Source organism: Corylus avellana, chromosome 4, assembly GCF_965113065.1.
Source record: "Corylus avellana chromosome 4, dhCorAvel1.hap1.2, whole genome shotgun sequence".
NCBI classification, from domain to species: Eukaryota; Viridiplantae; Streptophyta; class Magnoliopsida; order Fagales; family Betulaceae; genus Corylus; species Corylus avellana.
This window is the reverse complement of record NC_142493.1, coordinates 17,286,747-17,310,325: the sequence shown is the minus strand read 5'-3', so window position 1 is coordinate 17,310,325 and position 23,579 is coordinate 17,286,747. Positions and strand designations below refer to the sequence as shown.

Genomic DNA, 23,579 nt, shown 5'->3' with positions numbered 1-23,579 from the left:
AATCAACATGGGGAACCGAGAGTATACACCCATTCCCTAGGCCTCATGTGTTTGTCAATTTCCATAGATTTATGCTCTTTTAAAGAACAACTTAGTATACATCCATGCTAAATTCTTTAAGAAAAAAAAGAATTAAAGTATACACCCATGCCTAATTCATTGCTTAGGGAAATCTATATCTTAAGGAGTATACACGCATGCCCTTTGGTTGGCAAACATTAAATATACTGGTATGATTGGCGTATTGGCATATTGTTATCTTAATTAATCTGATTAATGATGGATATCAAAACCCTAATCATTTTTAGTTTTAGTTCATCTTTTATTTTATTTCTTTATTTCAATTCAATTGTGACAATTAAATTTTATCTGTAAATTAAATATGAAATTACTTCTAAACAAAATTTACCAATCCTTGTGGGAATGATCTCATATTTGCTTGCTATACTATTGTTTGATCTTGTGCACTTGCGAGTAAAACGTACCAAGTATTTGCCTATTAATTTAGGTGGGTATTTGGCACAACAAGTTTTTGGCATCGTTGCCGGGGATCGAACCCGGGTCACCTGCGTGATAGGCGGGAATACTTACCACTATACTACAACGACTTGTTGTGCCAAATACCCTAAGCAAAAACTTGTTTTGCAAATACTTCCCTAAGCAAAAACTTGGTCCCTGAAGCTTTCTAATTGACCCATGTAGCGAGTGTTAGGCCAATGACTCCCAAACTAGGTGGTTTTAGGGTATTAGGTGTAAACACACCTAAGGACTTACTAACTCGAGTAAAAAAGGCTATGAAATGAACTTAACCATGACATTAACCAAATCAAAATTCTTCACCTTTTGACGTGAACAGTCAATGCTTTAAAGCAAGAGGTCCAGTTACTTAGTGAAAAGCTTATCAATGATCATTTTCTTTTTATCATATATATATATGTCAAAGTATCCATCTAATAAATCATCTAGTTTCACCCAAGCAATAGAAACACACATATCAGCCTTTCAAGTCATACCTTACAAATTATGCGCTAATGTGCTTGTGTAATTAAGATCAAATCAAACATGTGAATTCTCAACTGCCTTAAGCAAGTAACCAACTGAAAAATTCTATCATTAGATCATGTGTTCAAAATTTTAAGCTCACCAATGAAATCAAATCACAATTTTTTCAGATCAACCAAAATCTTGAGACAAACATGAACACACACACACACACACACACACACACACACATATATATATATATATATATTAAAAAAAAAAAAGAAACAACAAAAACAAAACTGGGACAAAGTGTATGTAAATGTGTTTCCCATACCTTTAAACTTAAATTACACATTGTCCCCAATGTGTCTATAACATGAAAAGAATTCATCCGGGATATGGACGAAATTATCTGGAATAGCATGGCTTATAGCATATCGCCAAACTTGAACTGAAGCACACTTGTCACTGTAAGGAGATCATGTACTCAAGTGCATAGAGCAAGCGTCGTATGGAATGATTGCTAAATTATGAGATTGACGACCCTGCATGAAAAAGAAACCAATCAGATTTGGAATTTATAGCAGCTTTAGTACTGCTAGATGGAGGAACGCTCGATTGCAGTGGTATGCTTGATTCCTCTGGATGGGTGCTCTGTCGCATTGTTGCAGACTAGAAATATAGCAGCTTAGTACTGCTATCTGGCAATGGTGCGATCTTGAGGACTTGCCCTCGATCACACTGCCGCATGGTATCTCAAAGTTGCGGACATAAAACAAAAAAAAAAAATTTTTAAACCACAAAATAAAAATAATAAAAACTAATAGAATTTAAAAACAAAAACAGAAAACAAAAGGCAAAATAAAAGAAAACAGAAAACAAAAACAAAAAAATAAAAATAACAAAAAAAAAGAAGAAAAATAAAAGCACAATTGAAATCAACACCTTTAGTACTACTGTCTGGCTATGCGCTTGATCATAGTGCACTTGCGCTCGATCGCACAGCTGTGCTCGATCTCCCTGGAATGGGCGCTCATGTGTACTATCGCAAAGCATAAGCATATAGGGCTCATAGGCAGCAGTGTGCTCGATCGCATTGTCGCAAATTAAATCAGATTTGCGGACAGAAACAGAAACAAAAAACTAAACATAAAAGCTAAACAAAAATAAACAAAACATAAAACAAACAAAATTAAAAACTAAAGAAAACAAAGAAGAAAGAATAAATAAATAAAATAAACTAAATTAAACTAAAGAAAAAAATTTCTAGACATAATTTAACACAATCCCCGGCAAGGGCGCCAAAAACTCATTGTCAAGCTTAAAAAGATAAACTTCATGTTCAAAATTCCAAGAAATCACAAATCAAATCACTTACAAATGGTAGTTTGAGATACAACAAATTACAATTAGTGCAAAGTGAATTAACACATAATCATGAGGCTTTAAAGTAATTTCAATATAAATGAATCACCATCTCATAATTTATTGGACTTCCTATCAGATAAAACAACCAAAGCATACATTTTTTCTTTCTTTATTTCTTTCTTTTCTGCAGGCTATACAATACTTAGCTCCCTTGAGCTTTCTAATTCACCCATGTTTCGAGTGTTAAGCCAATGACTCATAAACCATGGTTTTAGGGCATTAGGTGTAAAAACACCCCTGAGGACTTACTAACTCGAGTAAAAAAAACTACGAAGCTAAGCTAGCCATGTTATCAATCAAACGAAACATCTCACTTTTTGATGCGAACACTCATTGCTTAATGAGGCAAGAGCTCCGGTTACTCAGTAGGAAACTCAAACTTGATCAACTTTATTTTTTTTAATATATGCCAAGGTTATTCATCCAATAAGTTGCTCAACTGTATTCTTGATATTGAAAACAAACATAATTGGTCTCAAATTTGATGCCTCACAAACATGTGCTAGTGTGCTCATGGTAAATCAAATTGAACAAGAAGTCATGTTGCCAAAAGTAACAAGACTCAAATTTCGTAGTCAGATGATCATGTGTTCAACCACATGTTTAAGAATAACAAAAATATTGGACAGTGTTTTGTTCTTCCATACCCCCAAACTTGAATCATACATTGTCCCCAATGTGTGTACAAAACTAAAAAACAAGAGCAAGAGGATAGTAATACATGAATGAGCAAATGTGGGGCATGCCATACCCCCAAACTTGAGTACTAAAACACATGTCCTGAAAAAAAATAAGTGATATTCCAACCAAATACCAGTCAAGTGCAGTGCATTGTTGTCAAAATATAATCAAAGAATGAAACAACAATGAAGAAAATAGACCTGGATGGAGATTATGTACCCTGATGGAGTGAGGTTCGAGTACGCAGGGCTTGTGCTTGAACCTATGAAGCTGACTTATCTAGTCAAAATATTTGGGATCCACCAAGTCAACGGAATCAACAACCTTGATGTGCTCAGTGCTCTCTGCCCCATGATTTTAAATTTGAAGCTCTAGTCTTTTCTTCTTTTGGACCAAAGAAAATAAATTTTACCTATATAAAGGTAATTCATAATGTCCGCAAATCGAGGCAGATCACTCGGAGTATTCTCAAACAGTTTCTCATTCGGAAGGGAATCCTAAACTGGAATAAAATGAAGTGAATACGCAGGGAATTTTTCTACCTCGATGGTCGCTTTTTGCTCTTCCAACATACCTAAAAGACTACTCTCCTGGCCTCTTGGTAAGTCATAAGCAATAATGACCGAGAGAGTGTCTGTCCCTAAAAAGGAATACTTCAGATTACCGGGAATAGGTGCTTAGGGCTTATATGGTGTCTCGAGAATAGAAGTAGATGATGAAGAAGCCTCAGTGTTCACTTCTTTGCCTTTTGCCCGATGTAGATTATGTGGGCCCTCAATTTGCTCTCCCTTCCTCTCTTCCATGTGATTTTTGACCATTTTCCCACTCCTTAGTGTGGTGAAAGCTTGCTCATGATAAGAAGTACACCCATCCACCATGTAGTGTCCCTTAGGATTGGCCATGGGCTGAGTGGGAAGCTTTCCTTCTTCTCCCCTATTGAGGGTATTGGATATTTGTTCGAGTTGGGCATCTATCTTTGCAATGGATTGAGAGTGAAAATGCAGCAGTTGATCGTTGGCATCCAGTCTGTTGAGAACAGCCAACACCTTTTCTTCAAAGTCAGAACTCCTCGGAGGAGGTGGCTCGGCCTGGTATTGTTGTTATGGAAGACAACTGGAAGGGCTGCTTCATAGATTGTGCAATCTTGGGGGTTAAATTTCTAGGAGCTTGGGCTTGCCACGAGATATCTGAATGGTAGCTCCATTCTAGGATATAGAAATCAGAATAAGGGTCATTCCTCGGTCTAGAGGACAGTGTCTTCACATGCTCATAAGAATAATTAGAAAATTGTCTAGTGGTAGGAAAATTTCTAACATAGTGCTAACACAACAAAAAAATGGCTATTTTCTGACGTGGCAAACAATACATGATTTTTGCCACGTCAGCATTTTCTAACGTGGCAAAAAACGCCACGTCAAAAAATATTTTCTAACGTGCTAAAAAATAGCATGTTAGAAAATTGTGACGCATAGTTTGGCGCGTCAGAAATTTTCTGACGTGCTAAATATTACGCGTCAGAAAAAAAAAAAAAAAAAGGCCGAAATTTTGAAATTTTTCCCCCTTCTTATTTTCCCTCCACTTTTTTCGTCTTTTTATTCTTCCCTCTTCATTTATTTTTCCCATTCACTCTCTCTCCTCTCCCTTCTCTCCACGGCAGATCGGAGAAATTTTTTTTTTTTTGAAATAGGTAGATCGAAGAAATTAGGCAGAAGAAGGAGAACAAAAAGAAAAGGATAAGAGAAGAAGAAAAAGAAAGGGAGATCGAAGAGAAGAAAAAGAGAAGCTGCAGAAGAAAAAGAAAGGAAGAAGAGAAGCAGAAGAAAAAAAAAAAAAAAAAAAAAAAAAGAAGAAGAGGAAGAGATTGCACCATCTCTGCACACCGGTGCAGATCTGCACCATGGTGCAGCTGTGTTGAGAAACACAGATCTGCACGGCAGCTCCTCATGCTGCCGTGCAGAGGAATACGAAAAAAAAAAATAATAATTTAAATTAATAAATTTTTAATTAAAAAAAAAAGCCCAGAAAAAACTAAAATTTTTTTTTTAATTTTTTATTTAATTTTTTAATTTTCTGACGTGTGTTAGAACTACCACGTCAGAAAATTTTCTGACGTGTGAGACGATAGCACGTTAGAAAATTCTGACTTTCTACCGACTGGCACGTCAGGAAAATTTTTTTCTTGTCACCTATGCTTCTGACAATCAACGTGCGTCAGAAACGCTACGTCCGAAAAATTTTCTGACAGGTCAAACACCCTGACACGTCAGAAAACTCCAGTGAGAAAAAAATTATTTTTTGGTAGTGTAAGGACTATAGCAATATGAACATGGTCCATCGGGTGTTGGAATAGCAGGAGAGGTGGTAGGGGTAGTGAGAGATGCTAAAAGTTGATCTCATCTTCGATTCAACTGTGCATAATATTCACTATGATCCTCAAAAGAGTACATGTTTCATGCTCAATGTCTATCATGGATGTATCCCTAAATGAACTAAACTAACAAACCTAAAATAAAATAAACTAGGGTTAAATACATTTTTGCCCCTTGTGATTTAACAACTTTATTTTTTACCACATAGGGTTTCATTTTTATCACAGGAGGTACCTCAGGTTTACATAAAAATGGAGATGGTACCTTTGTCTAAATTTCGTCCAAAATTTGATGGAAAGCCACGTCAGCACCATTACAAAATCAACACGTGGCCATATATTAATTAAAAATACAAAATTAAAATTTTAAAATTAAAAATTAGGAAAAAAAAAAAAACAGGGGAAAGGGGTGGCTCGAGCCACCCTTGGCTGGCTATGAGAATGTGCCTGCCAAATCCCGACCCCATTATGGCCTCTGATCGACTCATAGCCTCCAAGTACTTGAGCGACTTTGTGTTCCAGTCAAAAGTGCCAAAAAGGAAATGCTTTTGGAAGCAAATCTTTGCTATTAGATCGATGCGTCTAACGGAGCAGGGTCAGCGTGGATGGCTCACTTCTCCAAATGGTGCTCTAGGTGCTTTGAGTTTTGCCTTCTTTCTATTTCTGTATCTGGATTTTTTGGGGTGTGGTTGAATTTAAGTGGTGTTCTATGTTTGGTTGCTGGGAAAGTGTGGGAAAAGCAAAAGAATATAGGGTTGGCCCTTGGGGGTGGCTGAACCACCCTCAAGGGCAATGGGGGTGGTTCGGCCACCCCCAGACCAACCAATTTGGGGTGGTTCGGCCACCCTCAAACCGGCAAGGTGTGGCTGAAGCCACCCCAATGGGAGTGGCCGGCCACCCCTAAGGGCAAAATGGAGGTGGTTGGTGTCCAATTTTCCAAATTTTTTTTCTTTCTCTAACTTTCAAATATTTTTAATTAATATATGGACACGTGTCGATTCTTTAATAGTGCTAATGTGGCTTTCCGTCAAATTTTGGACGAAATTTAGACAGAGGTACTATCTCCTTTTTTATGTAAACCCGAGGTACCTTCTGTAATAAAAACTAAACCTTAGGAGCCAAAAATAGAGTTGTTAAACCACAGAGGGCTAAAAGGTATTTAACCTAATAAACTAACAAAAGAAAAAAAAAAAAAAAAAAAACTCACAAGCGGCCCGAAAATGCAGCTTTGGAGTGCTGGAAATTCAGAGGTTGTAGTTGCTGGAATTATGCATTGCGCCATAGCTGTGCTCAATCGCACTGCCGACAGATGCTGGGGCTCGAGCGCAGTGTGCTGGGGCTTGAACACATGGGTATTAGGGCTCCTGCGCAGCTATGGACTTGGGCACAAAAAAAATCCCAAAAAAACCGAAAAAAAAAGGAAATAATTAAGCAAAATGTAATATTTGAAACTTAATAATGCAACCGTTAAATAGTCCTCGACAACGGCGCCAAAAATTGATGTGGTATTTCTTTGTACAAGAATATCAATAATAAAATTATCACTCGCAATATGACGAATTTTTGTGGGATGGGAGTATACAGAGGGTGTCGAACCTCAAGGACTGCGTGTGTGTTGTTATGAAGCTTTTTAAGATTAAATAAAACTCAATTTAAAAGATGATTGATTTGATTTTTGATTATAACTAAATGTAAAAAAGTAAAGATAGTAGTTGATGTGCAAAATATCTACATAAATTAATAGGTAAATAATTGTACGTTTTACCTGCAAGTGCACAAGGTCAACATAGTAGTATATGGTGCAAGTACATGATCATTCCCATGAGGATTGCTGAATTTATGTTTAAAAATAAATTCCTTAAGTAGAACGAAGGTTGATTGTCTAAGTGATGATAATAAAAGGTAGGGCGTTGATATCCACCACTAATTATATTTAGCTAATATAACAATATGCCGATGCTTTGATCATGTTATGCATATCAAATGTTTGTCAACCTAAGGACATGGCGTATACTCCTAAGGTTATAGATTTCCCTAAGCAACGAGTTAGGCATGGCGTATACTCTAACTCTTTTCTTTTCTAAGGGATTTAGCATGATGTATACATGAGGCCTAGGGCATGGCATACACTCCCGGTTCCCCATATTGAACAACCCAAGAATCGCAGTATGGATTCTTTTGTTACTTATGTAAAACCTAGGACTTGGCCATCCAAATTGATTTAACTAACTAGTTCATACCACATGCATATGTTGATCAGGCACACACATATAAGGAATTCATGTAAGTAGGCATTAATCAATATTGAAATATTAACTAAACATAACTAGGGCTTCAATCTAGCCCTACTAATTAAATTAGCTACACATAAAATTGATGTTAAACATCTTCATAAATAAAAGAAAAGAATAAACTCGAGACTTGAACTTCAAGAGCTCCTCTTCTTCTCCTTACAAAGCATACATATTCTAAAGGCTTAAGGGTCTATTTATAGGCTTTAGAAGTCCTTGACAAAGTAGTAAACCAAGGAATTTTGTAGGGTTCCAAAACCTATTACAATTGGGAGTTGGAAAACCCTAATATGGAAAGAATGACAATCTGGCCGCCACTTGATATGTCTCCTGCGCACGGGTGTGATCGATCGCAACCCGTGTGCGCTCGATCGCAGGTCTGCCATCGATCCTCTTCTGGCATGCGCTTGATCGCTCCTGGCCTGGATTGTGCTTTGTCTTCTCGGGTACTGTGTTCGATCGTAGGTACCCTGTGATCGATCGCAGTGTCAGAGAGCTCCCAATTTTCCATCTTCTCTCTTTTGAGCCCAAATCATCTAGATTTACTTCATTTTCTTCCAAAAGCCTACAAAAGTATGAAAAACACAAAAATGAATTAAAATGGCCTAATTAACCAAAACCAAATGATTAAAACATGTAAGTTAAGGGCTAAAAAGATGAATATTTTAGCACGTATCAGTAGTGATGAAAGAGAGGATAGGAGGTTGATTTCACCACTAACCGCATAACAATGGTCAACCATAAATTAATAAGGGAAATTGATACTATGCATGATATAGGGTTTGTCTCACTCTAGTAGTCAAGAAAATACCATCATTAAGAAATAAGTACAATCCATCTCCAGTTCGCACGGACTGTCCACCTAACTACTAAGATGGAGTACGAGTCATCTTCCCTAGGTATGGATTATCTAATTCTTTAATAGGCTACACACAAACGAAGTATAAGCATAACCCATCTTCGGTTGGTACGAACTGTCTACCTAAATTACACTAAACTAGGGTGTACTACAATCCGTCTCCCTTAGGCATCGCCTATTAAATCCTATTGATCATGTGTCAGTTAAAATCGTTGTATAACAGTCATTCATATAATCACTGAAAATATGAAGGATTGAGTCCAATCAACATAAAAGGCTTTCAAAGAAAAGAGAAGAATTTCATAATGATTGAATATAAACATTAAGATTAATTCTCACACTTATAGAACCATCATGCATATAGAAAAATCCAAATTAAAATACATTTAAACCATTGTTACTTGGAAAGGGCTACATCAACACCATATTACAGAATTAGTTGCTTATCTTGGTGCTGGGATGACCTCCTGCCATGTTCCTCTTCTCTTCAAATCTCCAAGCCTCCAATAAGATATTTTCTATCTAAAAGTATGGGGGATGCGCTCGAGCGCATGATGCGTTCGAGCTTGGTGGAGAGGATGCTCTAGCGCAGATGCACTCGAGCCCTCTTGCTTGCACGCTCGAGCGCATGTGTGCTCGAGCCTAGTGACTTACGTGCTTGAGCGCAGGTGGGCTCAAGCCTAGGGTTGAGTGGGCTCGATCCCAGTTTTGCTAGTAGCTTTTCAAAGTGCGTTTTAAGCCCAAATTCAATGGTATTTCTTGTATTCGTCCTAAGAACCTAAAAACACTAAAACAACACAAAATCAAACAACTAACAATGGTAAGGAATTAACATATGCGAGTTAAGGGGCTTGAATGTGCAATATTCAGCACTTATCACTACTTTAAACAACTAGAGCCTTAGTCAAGAAGAAACTAGCTAGAAGGTCACAAAACCCAAACTTTTACTTATTCTGGACACTGGTCAAACGTTCTGTCATATGATCGAATATTCGGACTTGAGGTCGAACATTCAGTCAGAGAGCATGGAAAGTTCGATCAGAATGCCAAGGTTCATGCAAAGCTCCTATTTTCAAACCATCACTTAACCAATCTCATCCTAGGCCGTTAATGGGTTCATACAAACAAACTAAGGCATAACATGCAAGTTCGTGAGATCAGTTAGTGTTTTAAAGCATTCTAAAACCCTTTTGCTTTTTTTAAGGGGAATCATGACACAAGCTTAAAAAGCCTTGGCACTGTAAAACTTGCAAGAAGCTTAGAAATTATAAGAACAACATGGAAAGCAAGGGTTACATTAATGAGGGAAAAAGGCCTCAAGACCTCCTTTTTCCTCCCTAGAATCCCTCTCTTTCTACTAGATTTAGGGTGGGGGGGAGGGGGGAAGTGAAGGATGGGGCTGAAGGGCGGAGATGGGGGGTATTTATAGGCGTGGGGGTGGCCTACATGCTAGACATGGTGGAGAATTGGTTAAAATTGTTTTTTAGACTGTCACTAAACGTTCGGTGTACTATTACCCAACTGTTTTAGGGTTGCAAATCAAACATTTAGTGTGGTCCCTCGAGCGTTTGTGCTAGGGTTAACATTAAACATTTAGTGGTCCCCAATCGAACATTTGGTGGTTCCCCATCGAACGTTTGGTCAGAAGCTAAAAATAATTTTTTGGTTATTTTCTTAAAATAAAAAGGGGTTTTTTTTTTTTTTTTAAACAACTGCAAGGAATCGTTGCATTATAAAAAATTTTAAAAAAAATTTAATAAAATGTTTGTTTTCCTTAACAGTCGTGATTAAGGTTTTAAATTTTTGGTGCATCACATTGGCGCTTTCCCGAGGGACCTGTAATACAATACCGGTGCTTCGGATATCGTACCCATACCATTTGCTCCCTAATAGATCGATCAATTCTAACCTCAAGTAACCCACACTGCTAATGCCAGCCATCCATAGTAATTACCATTCAAACATGGTTGCGCTCGTTACAAACAACCATTGGATCTAAAGTAAAACATTAACAACAAACATATTTTGACCATAGGGTCAAGCCCCTATACTAAGTAGGGCTGGGTATCGGTCGGTTAGGACGGGTTAATGGGCTTATCGGTCGGTTAACCGATAAGCTATCGGTTAACCAAATCCTAACCGATTACCGAGCGATAAGAAGTGTTAACCGAAAATTATCGATCATATCGGTAATCGGTTAACCGGTCGGTTAAATCAGTTTGGGCTTTTGTGGGCTTTTTATTGGGCTTTTACTGGTTGCTAATTGGGCCAAAAATTAATTGTTTTGGAGGTTCAAATACGTTTTGTTGGACTAAAGCCTAAAATAGCTTATTAAAAATTAGTTATTTTAGAGTATATTTTTGGCTAAAATACCTTATTGAAGCTTTTTTTTATATTGATCCACTACAATAATAAATATAAAAATTTTAAAAATTAAAAATTAAAATAGCTTATCAGTCATATGGGTTTTTCGATAAAAAAATTTTAACCGACCGATAAGCTTATCGGTATAAAATTTTTAACCGATTACCAACCGATAACTATCGGTTACGATTAATATCGGTTCTGTTAAAGTCGGTAATCGGTCGGTAATCGGTAATCGGTTAATCTGTCCACCCCTAATAGTAAGCCCATGGCCATTATACTCCACGTACCAGTGTACCATGTCGATGCAATTATTATTCATTTAGTTAAACATTGATTCATTTGCATAAAAAGTAATAGGCTCACAACATACGCATGCTCAGTCAACTAACATATTGCATGTTTTTATTTAAAGCACTTGTAAGTATTTACTTACCTTATCCGTTCATCCTTAGATTCCGACATCTTTGACTTCCTTGCTACTACAAAACATAGTCTATCTTTATACATAGTACCGTCGTGAACCTAATTTATGCATGTAACGCTAAACCATCGCTAAAAAAATCTAATTATCTATTTATGGGTACTTCCTAACATTCAGTCTCGATATTGATTGTAGTCGAACATTTGGTTAGCAAGGGTCAAACGTTTGGTAGGTACTAGGATGTATGCAAAACCCTAAAAATCCTACCTAACACATATCATACTCAAAACCAAAGTTTCTAATAAATCAATAGAAACATGTTAAATCATATCAACATGACAAATCTTGAAAAACAAGAGTAAGTGTATCATCTTTTTCGAAAATCATGGTCTTTTTAAAAAGAATAATTTATAAATGTATTTTGCCGTATTCAAGACTTGTAAAAATTATGGTAAATCATATGAACAGAATATATTCAACATGAAAAACGAGTATGACTCAAGGTTTTACCTAAGAGAAGATGGATTAGCACCAAAACTCCTATTTCTCTCTCTAAAATCTCCTTCTCTCTCTCTCTAAATTTGGTTTTGGTGGAGTGCATGGGAGTGAATGGAGTCTAAAGGGTCATGTGGAGTGGATTTATATAGGAGTGGGTGTGTAGATAAGGTTGAAGGAGGTGGCTAATAGGTTAAATTTGCTTTTCAAAGATGCTCAAACATTCACGATACTATTCCCAAATGTTCAGTATGTTGTTGTACTAAGGGTTTTAGGGTTTCTATTGAACGCTCGGTGGTCCTAGTTAAACGTTCGAGGATAGGGTTTCAATGAACGTTCGGTAATGGTTGAAAATTTGATCAGAAGATAAATTAAAAATTGATATATGAATTTTTACAGAAAACAATTTAAGTCCTTTTAAATAGAGGGCGTTTTACACAAAAAAGTGACTAATGTGGATAAATACATTTCTTTTTGTTATAAATATTTGGGGCATCAAATTCTCTGATAAAAATTTTTTCCTTGAGATTTCAGTTTAATAAAATAAAATTTTAATATTCATTGACAAAATGATTAATTAAAATTACCTCAAAACATACAATGCATGTAAAAGAAATATCTAAATTTAAATTGCCAAAATAAGGGAAATAACTAAATATTAACCGAAATGTTGAGCCAAAATTACCATTACAATGGTGGAAATAAAACAAAACACTAAAAGTTGTCTATAGGGAAAGTGAAGTACAATGCCCAACACCAAGTCAGTTAAAATGATTATGTCCACTTCAAGTGAGATAGGGTACGTCAGTCACTCACCCACCTGCTTTGCTACTCTGTAAAGGTGGTGATGTGGGTGTTCAATGTCGTATGGAGTTGCTCGACCTCCTACCGTAGCTTACATATCTCATGGATCAGCTGAGTTACTAGTGTTGGCATGTCTTGAACGATGGGGGCTGGTCCGAAAGTAGTCGCTCCGTCAGATGGATGTCCTTTGAGTGTTGGAACTTCTATTGTCAGCTATTGTAACGCCCCCAAAACAACATACTTCCATGTTTATCAATATTAATATGAAGTTCTCACAATTAAAATCTAAGATATGTTTTACTATGCTTCAACAGTTAATCAAAACCATCTCATGTATCCATTCATTGCACAAATCACAAGAGGAATCCAATATCAATTAAATCATCAAATGTATCCGTAAATCACAAAAGATATCCAATCTTAATTGAAACACCAAATGTATCCGTAGAACAAATCACAAGAGATATCCAATTATTTAGGCAAATAAAATCAAGCAATCAATTATGTGAAATTATCTTAAATCATCAAGTGTATCCTTGAATCACAAAAGATATCCAGGAATCACTCCACACATTGAAAAGAAGTAAAACAATTGAAATATTAAACCCAATAAAAATAGATAAATAAAGACTTACATGAAAGTATTGATATTCTTCATCGGTGAGGCTTCATCCCCAACCTTAGTTGGGAATTTAGCTCCACATAAAAATAAAACCTAAAACTAAAGAAAACCTAAACTAAAAAGAGAAAAACTATAGAATTTTGCTCTCTAGAATTCTGTATATTTTCTTGAGTGCAAAGAGGTCTATTTATAGGCTTAGGGAAGTCCTAGAAGCCCTATTAAACCTAGATAATTCTAAGGTCTGTCTCCCAGTCAAAATAGAAGTCTGAAATCGGAATAGGATTCGTCCTTTATTTGCGGGGAAATTTTGGCATAGTAACCACCCGAATTAGGAAAATAATATGTCACAACGAATTGTAATATTTTGAGTTAGCTTTCCAACGCCACTTGAATCACTTTAATCCGATATTTGAGTGGAAAGTTATGGTTAAAATACTGAGACATGTGTAGAATCTGAATTTGACTCCAATCTGAAATTTTATCCAATCTGATCTTTAATCCGATTTAACCTTTTCTTGGATTTGGTTAAACTTAACCACGTCATCTAGGTCTTCTCAAAGTATGCTTTCTTCCAAACTTCGCATTTTTCCCTTTAAAGCTGTAATTTTTCTCCAATGACCTACAAAATACTAAAAACACAAAACTAACACAAAATATTAAATAACGACACAACTAAAGGATTAACTAATGTAAATATAGGGGTCCAAATATGGAATATTTGACACTTATCAGTATCCATTGAAAAAATGACAATGGACATCCAATATTTAAACAAATAAACCAAGCAATCAATTAAAAGTGATCAACAATTAATTGAATATAAACAGAACAAAGAGAAATACAATTCATATCATTGGAAAAGTATCAATTTACATGAAAGTTATCTGTTGCTAATCATTTGTGAGGTTTCATCCTCAACCTTAGTTGAGGGTTTAGCCTTTCCCGAAATTGAAAGAAAATACAACAATATAGGAATTGATAGAGGTTTTGAGGCTTACAAAGAGAAAAAGTCAATTGAAAACCTCCAAAAAACTAGAAAACCATAGCCTTTTTGCTCATATTCTCTAAAAAATTGTCCAACAGAGTCCAATATGTTTTTCTTTCGCATCTTTTCCTTTTCATATAGCTCTCTAGGGGGGTTTTTTGTTTTGTTTTTTTATTTTTTTCTCAAAACGGCGCTACAGAAATTCATAACTGACGTGGCCGTTCGGACGGGAAAAATGCTTGTCCGGAAGGGTTCGGCTCCCGAGTGCGCTGGAGCGCATGTCCGTCCGAACGCATATGTTGGCCGTCCGGACAGGTCTTACTTCCTTGGTAGCTTTCTTCCAAAAAAATTGGTGTTTCTCACATGAAATCCACGCTTTTCTCTTAGCAACCTTCAAAACACTAAAACACCAAAACTAACACAAAACTTCAGATCATAATAAAGCTAAAGGATTAACAAATGCAAATTAAGGGGCTCAAATATGCAATATTGGCACTAATCACTCTTGGTTGGCATTTTGCCTATTCGTTTAACTACACAAAGATTGTTGACATGATTACTTGAAGAAAGAAGTCTACCGAAGGGTTGGTGAGGAAATGCACTCCGTGAAGATGGTCAAGATGGAGACAAGCTGGGAAGCTTATTGTTCTTGCTAAGTCTAGAGGTCCTCTAGGTTGTGAGTATCATCTAATCTGCAACTCTGAATCTTCATTTAATGATTTCTCGGGTTTGACTGCCCTGGAGTGGTTTTTCCCTTTGATTGGTTCAAAGGATTTTCCACTTCGTCAACAAATCTTGTGTTGTGGTTGTGTGGATGTTTTTTTTATAGTTGTGCTGGTTAAATATTGAGCATAACTATTTATTTTCTTTATATAAATTGTTTATGCATTTGATTTGGGGGTTAGAATACGATCCTTGTGTTTTATCAGATTCTTTTCACATTCATTTACATTATTAGTTAATGTGATGTATTAATTGGTATGTTGTGTTTTAAATGATTAACACTTTAAAAAAAAAAAAAATGACAGATATGAGAAGAACTTGAAAAAAAAAAAAAAGGTTAAGTTATGGAAATATAAAATGAAAATAGTGGAATAAGAAAATAATGACGATATTTTACATGGTTTGGTCGATGATCTACATTCATGAAGCCTAAAGTGCTACATTTTGCTCATATTCCTTTTATAATGTTACAATACAAAATACTTCCATTTATAGGAGAATTGAGGTAGAAAAGTATGGTTTTCAAATCAATCCGATTTGATTACCATCAAAATCCGATTACAATCAAATCTCTAAAATTATGAGAAAATGCACTTTACTTCGCCGAAGTTTGACCTCATTTTCAATTTGAACCCCAATATTTAAAAATTTGCAATTCGACCACTTAGTTACTCAATTCCGTCTTCTCAGATGGAAAGTCAAACACGTGTTACACACGTAATATTTTTTATCCAAATCTCTCCATATTGCCCCTAATTTAATAAAAGTAATAAAAAAAATTGGGGGTGGCTCCTTTGGCCATGGGGGTGGCTCGGCCACCCCCAAGAGGCCAAATGGGGGTGGCCGGCCACCCCCAATTTTTTTTTTCTTTCTTAAAAAAAATAAAAATAAAAATAAAAATAGGCGCAATATGAGAAGATTGGGAGAAAAATTATCACATGCCACGCTCATGTTTGACTTTCCGTCTAAGAAGATGGAAGTAACGGAGTGGTTGAATTGCGAAATTTTGTAACATTGTGAGGGTATATTACAAATTTAAACATTAGGGTTCAAATTGAAAGTGGTGTCAAACTTCAGGGGGGTAAAGTGCATTTTTGCCCTAAAATTAATACAATCAAATTCCTTAATATTATAGTTGATAGTTTTCAAATCCGATTACACTCAAATCTTCTAATAAAGGATAATCAAGTAGACTCTAACATGCCCTGAAACTCAAAGAGAAAGTTAGACCGTATGGGAAGGAACGACAACAATGGCATTGATGGAGTGAGGAAGAGTTTTTACAGCATGTTAGAGTATGGTGAGAGTTGTGAGGCAAGAGTAGAATGGAGTCTCAATGTTCTTTAAAAAAACTTTAAGCATAATACTCCGTCGTTTTAAAAGATTGAGAATATATGGGTTTTTTTATTAATGCTATTTACTATCAATTTCTTAAAAACAACGAGAATATTTTTTAAAATTCACGATGTTTACAGATTATCACTAGGATTTAACGATATTTTTAAAAAATGATGACAAATTCATACTTAGTGTTTTTTTACTCAAAAGCCGCAAAATAAAACGCCATTAATTACTCTCTTATTTTTGTAGTGATTACATATTACAGACTAGAAACCAGGGTTAACATCAAGATACATAAATATCATGGAGTCACAATAGGAATCCTCAATGGCCCAAGACAAAATATATGTATTACTAGGATATAAAATCCAACCAAACTGTATCGAACTCCTTGACATACTTCTACAAATAAGTTATCACCTCCATAGTACCAAAAAGATAACGAATATATTCATGCATGCCTATACCCTCAAGCAAACCCCTTTTTACCATAGTCTAAAGATGGGTTGTCTGTAAAACAAAGATATTTTGCAGGTAGAACGATAAAAGTATAAGGGATAATGCTAGACATCCCAAGGGATTCTTCCCAAAATGCTTTCCAAATGATGTGGCAAGCATTTTTTTTCCTTAAAAAATTCTCATTCTCTCTCCTTTGTCTCTCACTCCTTTCCAAAATAGTGCTTTCCACATCATTTGGGAAAGATTTTGGAAAGGATTTTGGGACACCTAACAGCCCTCAAGTATAAGTCTATGACTTAGTGAGTTTAACACATGTGAAACATGTCAATATGCAATGAACTCATTTTTTATAAAAACATGATAAATCACATATAACATCATGCAATAGGGGTTTTAGGAGGTAAGCAAGGCAAAAAATTATGTTGATGCATCATAATAATAATATCAATAAATAGCACAATTATTTCAAGTTGTAATCCTCTATATAGACTATCCATAACCACAACCCCTTTTTTTATCATTATTTTTTTTTTTATCAATAGATGAATTTGTACCATGTCAACACTGGTCCGTGACTTAGTAAGTTTAACCCTTTGACAATGAGGTTAGCGCGTCCCATAGGACATATGGTTCAACAATGGTACTCCAATGAGGTATAATAGCCAACCAACACTAGTCATTTGACCAGGTTCGACCTCGAGTAATCTACACAATTAGTGAAGTCGTAGGGTGTGACCCCATCCATGGATGGTTCCGCTGGTCACAGTTGTCCTCGAATCCAGGGTAATTAACATTCTAAATTAACTGTGAGTCATAGGTTCAAACCTTTATAATAGTATGCACATACTTTAGACTTTTCACTACTTTTTCCGGTGGTAGCCATGACATACAAGTTTTTCATTTATTAATTTTAACAATAGATGAATTTGTGAAATCACATAGTCATCCCTTTTTACAGATATTTCATTCTTGCACAAAATGTAGAGTTTACAACATCCATTCAAAGCATTTTATTTCGATATAAAATATGCAAGCTTGATATCGAAATACACATGCTAAAATATTAGTAATTAATTTTACATGTGTATTTACTTAGCTTGGTAATAATAATCCTCCTCGAACTTCCCTTCGAATTCTCTGGTTCCTTCATCTGTAAAACATCGAATCATTAGAAGGGTTTTGTAGTGCCTCAAATAATTACTAGATTGTGTTTATCTTAGTTGGAGGGTTAGCAAGATTTTTCGGTCACTAGGGTTCGTTGGAAGTTAGATTTTGGGATTTTTTGAGTTTTGACTGAACATCCACATGGGGGACCATCGAACATTCACTCTGCAACCCTAGAACCGTTGGGTAATAGTACACCGAACGTTCGTAGGGGGACCATCGAACATTCGTTGACTAAATTAAGAACCACTAGGTAATGACCGAACCTTTGACTTGCAACCCTAGAAACTATGCAATAGTACATCAAACATTCACCCCGGGACCACCGAACATTCGCTGACCTGCAGGACTGCCACAACAACGCCCTTATATTTTTTAACCCTATAAATACCCCCCTCCTACACCCTTCTAAGCCTCATTCTGCCCTCTAAGCCCTAGAGAAACCCTACTTGAGTGAATTTGTGAGTTTTTGGAAGAAAAATAAAGGTTTTCTTGGAGGCCCTATTCTAGAGAGGTAACATTCTTAACTTGATTTGTTCTTTACCTAATTGTTATGCTGGTTAAGTGTTTTCCATAGTTTGGTTGCTAGATTTGACCTTATGTTGTTGTTTTAGGTTTTAATCTTAGTTTAAACATGGGTTAACGTTTCATTCTCAGTGGACGTATTTTCTTCTGCATAGCGATGTTATTGTGTGCTAGGAGTATGTTAGGGATCTTGTTGTGGCATTAGGACTTCCTTAAAAGTGATTATAATGTTGTTTGGTTCGCAATCGGTTACATATGAGAACGTTCGCACCTTTCTGGCCGAACGTGCGTGGTCGAGGCCGAACTTTAGAGCTGACCTATTCGAGCATTCGATAGTCTGGAAAAAAACTCTGTCTTGAACATGTTTAAGCCTAGGATTCGTTTTAGCTCAGATCTAGAACTGATGGTAGGTCTTTTTTGTAATTTCAAGAGTATGAAACATCTAGAGGAACTTTATGACCCAAGTCAGTACAAACTCATATTAATACTTGTTATTTTTCCCGCAATGCACGACTATTTTATGTATACCAAACATGCATATTTATAACTCTCGCATGAAATACATTTTTGATCTACTATGAACTCTATTTTGTGAAAACGTGTGTTGATTAAGCAAGATAATAAACATAGTGAGATTGTAAGAGCATGCATGTAGAAGATAGAGAAGACTAATTGCATCGTATGACATGGTACACCAGTACGTGCATGATAACTGTCATGGGCTTATTATACAAGTTAACTAAATGGTCAAATGTGTGTGTGTTATATAAGTCTTGAATCCAATGGTTGTTTCGTGACCAACGCGGCCATGTTTGATTGGCGAGTCACTAGAGGACCTACATCACTAGTAGCATGGGTCACCCAAGGTCGAACTCGGTCGAGCTACTAGTGTTATGTACGGTAGCGTACAATAGCCGAGGCACTGGTATTATATTATAAATCATTCAGGACAACTCAAACCCTGCTGAACATGGGTAAGATCTCTAATACACTATACAATTTGAACTATGACATGACTCACATATTATATATATATATATATATATATATATATCAAATGAAATGACGTGTATGTCATGTGCATTTTTACTCACTAAATCGTTGGACTTACCCTTGCATTTTGTTCCCTCTATTATGTATACTAGCTTATAACCCGCACTATGCGCAGGATTATTCATTATAATTTAATTTTAAAATTTAAACGCATCTTTTTCATTATAAGTTAAAAAAGACGTATAAGAATATATCTTACGATTCTCACCTCTTTAAATAAAAATAAATAAATGTTTATTCCTATAAGAATATATGATTTAAAATTAATAGTATAAAGAAAAAAAAAATTAGCAAGAAGAATACATGGATTATAATATAGAAAATTAGCATGATCATTTAATATTGTTAGTGTGATATCTATAATATTTCAGTACAAATCAAACGTATATAATTTTGCATATTCGAAAGAAATATAGAGAACAATAAACAATTTTTTTTAATGAAAATTTGTTCACATAGGTATACATGGTTTAAGGCTTGTTTGAGGGCTTCAAAAGTGCGTTTAACACCCTAAAAGCTCGTTTAAAAAGGGAAAAAAAAAAAAAAAAAAAAACACTCGCTTGGTAAAAAATATTGAAAGCACTTATGAAGGTCAAAAAACCTAAAAAAATGTTAAAACGCACATTTGACAAAAGCTTAAAAATAAAGCTTTCGCCAAAAAGCATTTTTTTACTTAAAAGCTCTATTTCTCAAACGCAATCCCAAATAGGCCCTTAAAAAAAAAAAAAAAAAAAAAAAAAGGGCCTTTTAAATAAATGAGCTAGTTGGCCAATTTTTTTTTCTTCTTTTTATTTTTTATTTTTATTTTTCTTTATTTTTATGACCGATATGGCCGATTTTGAGTAGTTAATGTAGTATGTTTTTAAATTTTAAATGTTGTCTTTCTATAATTTTGGAGAGTAGTAAATTCTGAAAAAAAATAATATCGGACATTTAATTCTTGAACTCAATGAAATCACATATAAGGAAAATTATTGAAATATAATTAAATGCTCTTAATTAAACAAATTTAATGGTCAGTTTACTCTTAAAAACCCGATTAAAAAATTATGCCTTAAAAAACCATAGCCTTTCAAAAAAATTGGTTTATGCCACATGTCGCAATTTTAGGGCACTTCTAAGAAGGGTTTCAGCTATTATATATATACTAGCACATAGCACGGGATTCTTCATTATAATTTAATTTCAAAAACTTAAACGCATCTTATCTTACTTTTCATTATAAGTTAAAATAGATGTGTGCAAAAATCTATCACTCCTCTTTTAATAAAAATACATACTAAATGTTATACACCGGTACATTATTGAACATGTAATTTTTCTTTTTTGAAGTGTACCAAACATGTACTTAATGAAAAGTATAAAAGAGAAAAGAAATAGCAAGAAAAAAACTTGAATTCTGATTATCAAAATATTAATAGGAAATTAGTAGGAAATTCTGATATTGTTGATATGATATCGCTTTAGTGTTTCGAAAGAGTTTTTATTCTTTTTTTTTTGCACAAAAATCAAATAAACACTCAATAATCTTCCATTAGCCCACTAATCCAAACAATTTATTATCTTAATTCAGAAGTTGCAATTTTTATCAAATAACAAACTGAAAAAATAAATAAAAAAATAAAAAATAAAAAAACCTACAAATATGGTTAGTACTCAATTATAATTGTTTGGAGAGGGTTGTGTTATTCCTTATTAAGGATTCATTTGAGATTGTGGTTTTAATAAGTATAATTTTAAAAATTGATTTTTTAAAAAAATTGCATTTCTGAAAGTTTAAAAATAAAAATTACTTCGGGATTGAGTTTTTAGGTTATTATTGTTGAAGAGTGGTGAGTGAATAAAGAAAAAAGAAAAAAGTTAATTCTTGAAGTTGTAGTTTTTCTCAAATAAAAAACATACACATGGAAGATTAAGAAGAATAATTACTTCAGGTTGATTTCTTAGGTTGTTATATTTGAAGAGTTGAGAGAGAGACGTGGGAAGACTGAGGAAAAAAAAAAAAAAAAAAGTTAAATCCGTGAGAAAGAGAAAAAAAAAAATATGAAATAATTAGGGGATCATTATTTTGTAGGCCTTATTATTTTGTAAATAATATATTATTAACCAAATAAATCTCTTCAACACTTTCAAAAAAATGCTAGAAAATCGGAGTAAATCACAAAAATGAAAAAAAAAAAAAAAAAAATCCAATAAAATATTCAAATGAATTAAATCATAAAATCTTATTAGTGTAATACCTATTATATTTCAATACAAAGAAACTTTATAGAGAAACAAACATAAAAATAATCAATTTACTGTCTTGAAAAATTTATGCATAGATACACAAAGATAAATCGAAGCAACAAAATTTTCAATTAAATAGAAACCCTAGATGGAATGAAATACAGTGCAAAAATAAATAAAATCTTTTTATTTTATAAGTACCAAATAAAACAAAATATTGCACTTAGCATTTAACGCGATTAGATAAATCCTCTCAGGTTCAATGTTTAATTATCTCTTTAGTGTTTCGAAAGAGTTTCTATTTTTCTTTTTTTGTACAAAAATAAAATCTTATTAGTGTAATACCTATTATATTTCAATACAAAGAAACTTTTTAGAGAAACAAATATAAAAATAATCAATTTACTGTCGTGAAAAATTTATACATAGATACACAAAGATAAATCCAAGCAACAAAATTTTCAATTAAATAGAAACCCTAGATGGAATCAAATACAGTGCAAAAATAAATAAAATCTTTTTATTTTATAAGTACCAAATAAAACAAAATATTGCACTCAGCATTTAACGCGATTAGATAAATCCTCTCAGGTTCAATGTTTAATTATCTCTTTAGTGTTTCGAAAGAGTTTCTATTTTTCTTTTTTTGTACAAAAATCAAATAAACACACTATAATCTTCCATTAGCCCACTAAAAATCCAAACAATTTATTATCTTATTTCAGAAGTTGCAATTTTCACCAAAGAACAAACTAAAAATAAATAAATAAACAACCTACAAATACAGTTAATACTCAATTATAATTGTTTGGAGATCGTTGTGTTATTTTATTTTATAAATTATCTATTATTACATGCACAAAGTATATGTAGAAAAAAAAAATCGTCTTCTAGCCTTTTCTAAATTTGAATTAAAAAATTAAAGTGACTAAAAGTATTAATACATAATAATTTGATTTGTATTATTTATTTCCTTATTTGATTTGGATATTAATAATACTTAATATTGTGCATTAAATGTTTGAATTTAATGAAATCACATATAAGGAAAATTATTGAAATATAATTAAATGCATTTAATTAAGCTAATTTAATGACCGGTTCACTATTGAAAAATCGGTTTACTCTTAAAAAAACCGGTTCAAAAATTATGCATTAAAAAACCAGTTTATCTTTTTAAAAAAAAGGTTCATACCACATGTCGCAATATTAAGGCACTTCTGAGAGTGATTCAGCTTTTATATATATATATGACGTCTATTTTTTTTTTTTTTTTTGAGAATCCTAAATGTATTAATGTACATATTAAATTGACTAAACGTATTAATACATAATAATTTGATTTATATTATTTGTTTCCTTATTTGATTCGGACATTAATAATACTTAATTTATTGAATAATTTATATATGGAAAACTCTTGAAATATAATTAACTCAATTAATTACGCTAATTAATGACCGCTTAAAAAATCGGTTATAGTATATATATATATATATATATATATATATATATACATTGTTTTGCTAGTTTAGCTGGAGATGATCCAATGAGGCATCCGATCATTATGAATGACTTGATCCAAATCATTTTTGAGTTGTACCATGTCTGGCTCAAGTTTATGTGGGATGCTAGCAGATCTGTTTGTTAGGAGATGATCGAAATTATCTTTATGTTGTATTTGGTTAAATGTAGGCTTTAATTTTCCTCAGAACAATTATAAGTAGTATTTTGATGACTAGTCTCTGACCACTGTATTTGGAAACTTATCTATGTTATG

At 34.0% G+C, this 23,579-nt stretch overlaps 1 non-coding gene across 1 annotated transcript; it reads right to left on the bottom strand.

The window, feature by feature from the left end:
• Nucleotides 1-536: 536 nt before the first annotated feature.
• On the bottom strand, nucleotides 537-608 carry TRNAD-AUC (transfer RNA aspartic acid (anticodon AUC)). The gene has a single exon. It is a non-coding gene; the product is annotated as a tRNA-Asp (tRNA).
• Nucleotides 609-23,579: the final 22,971 nt, after the last annotated feature.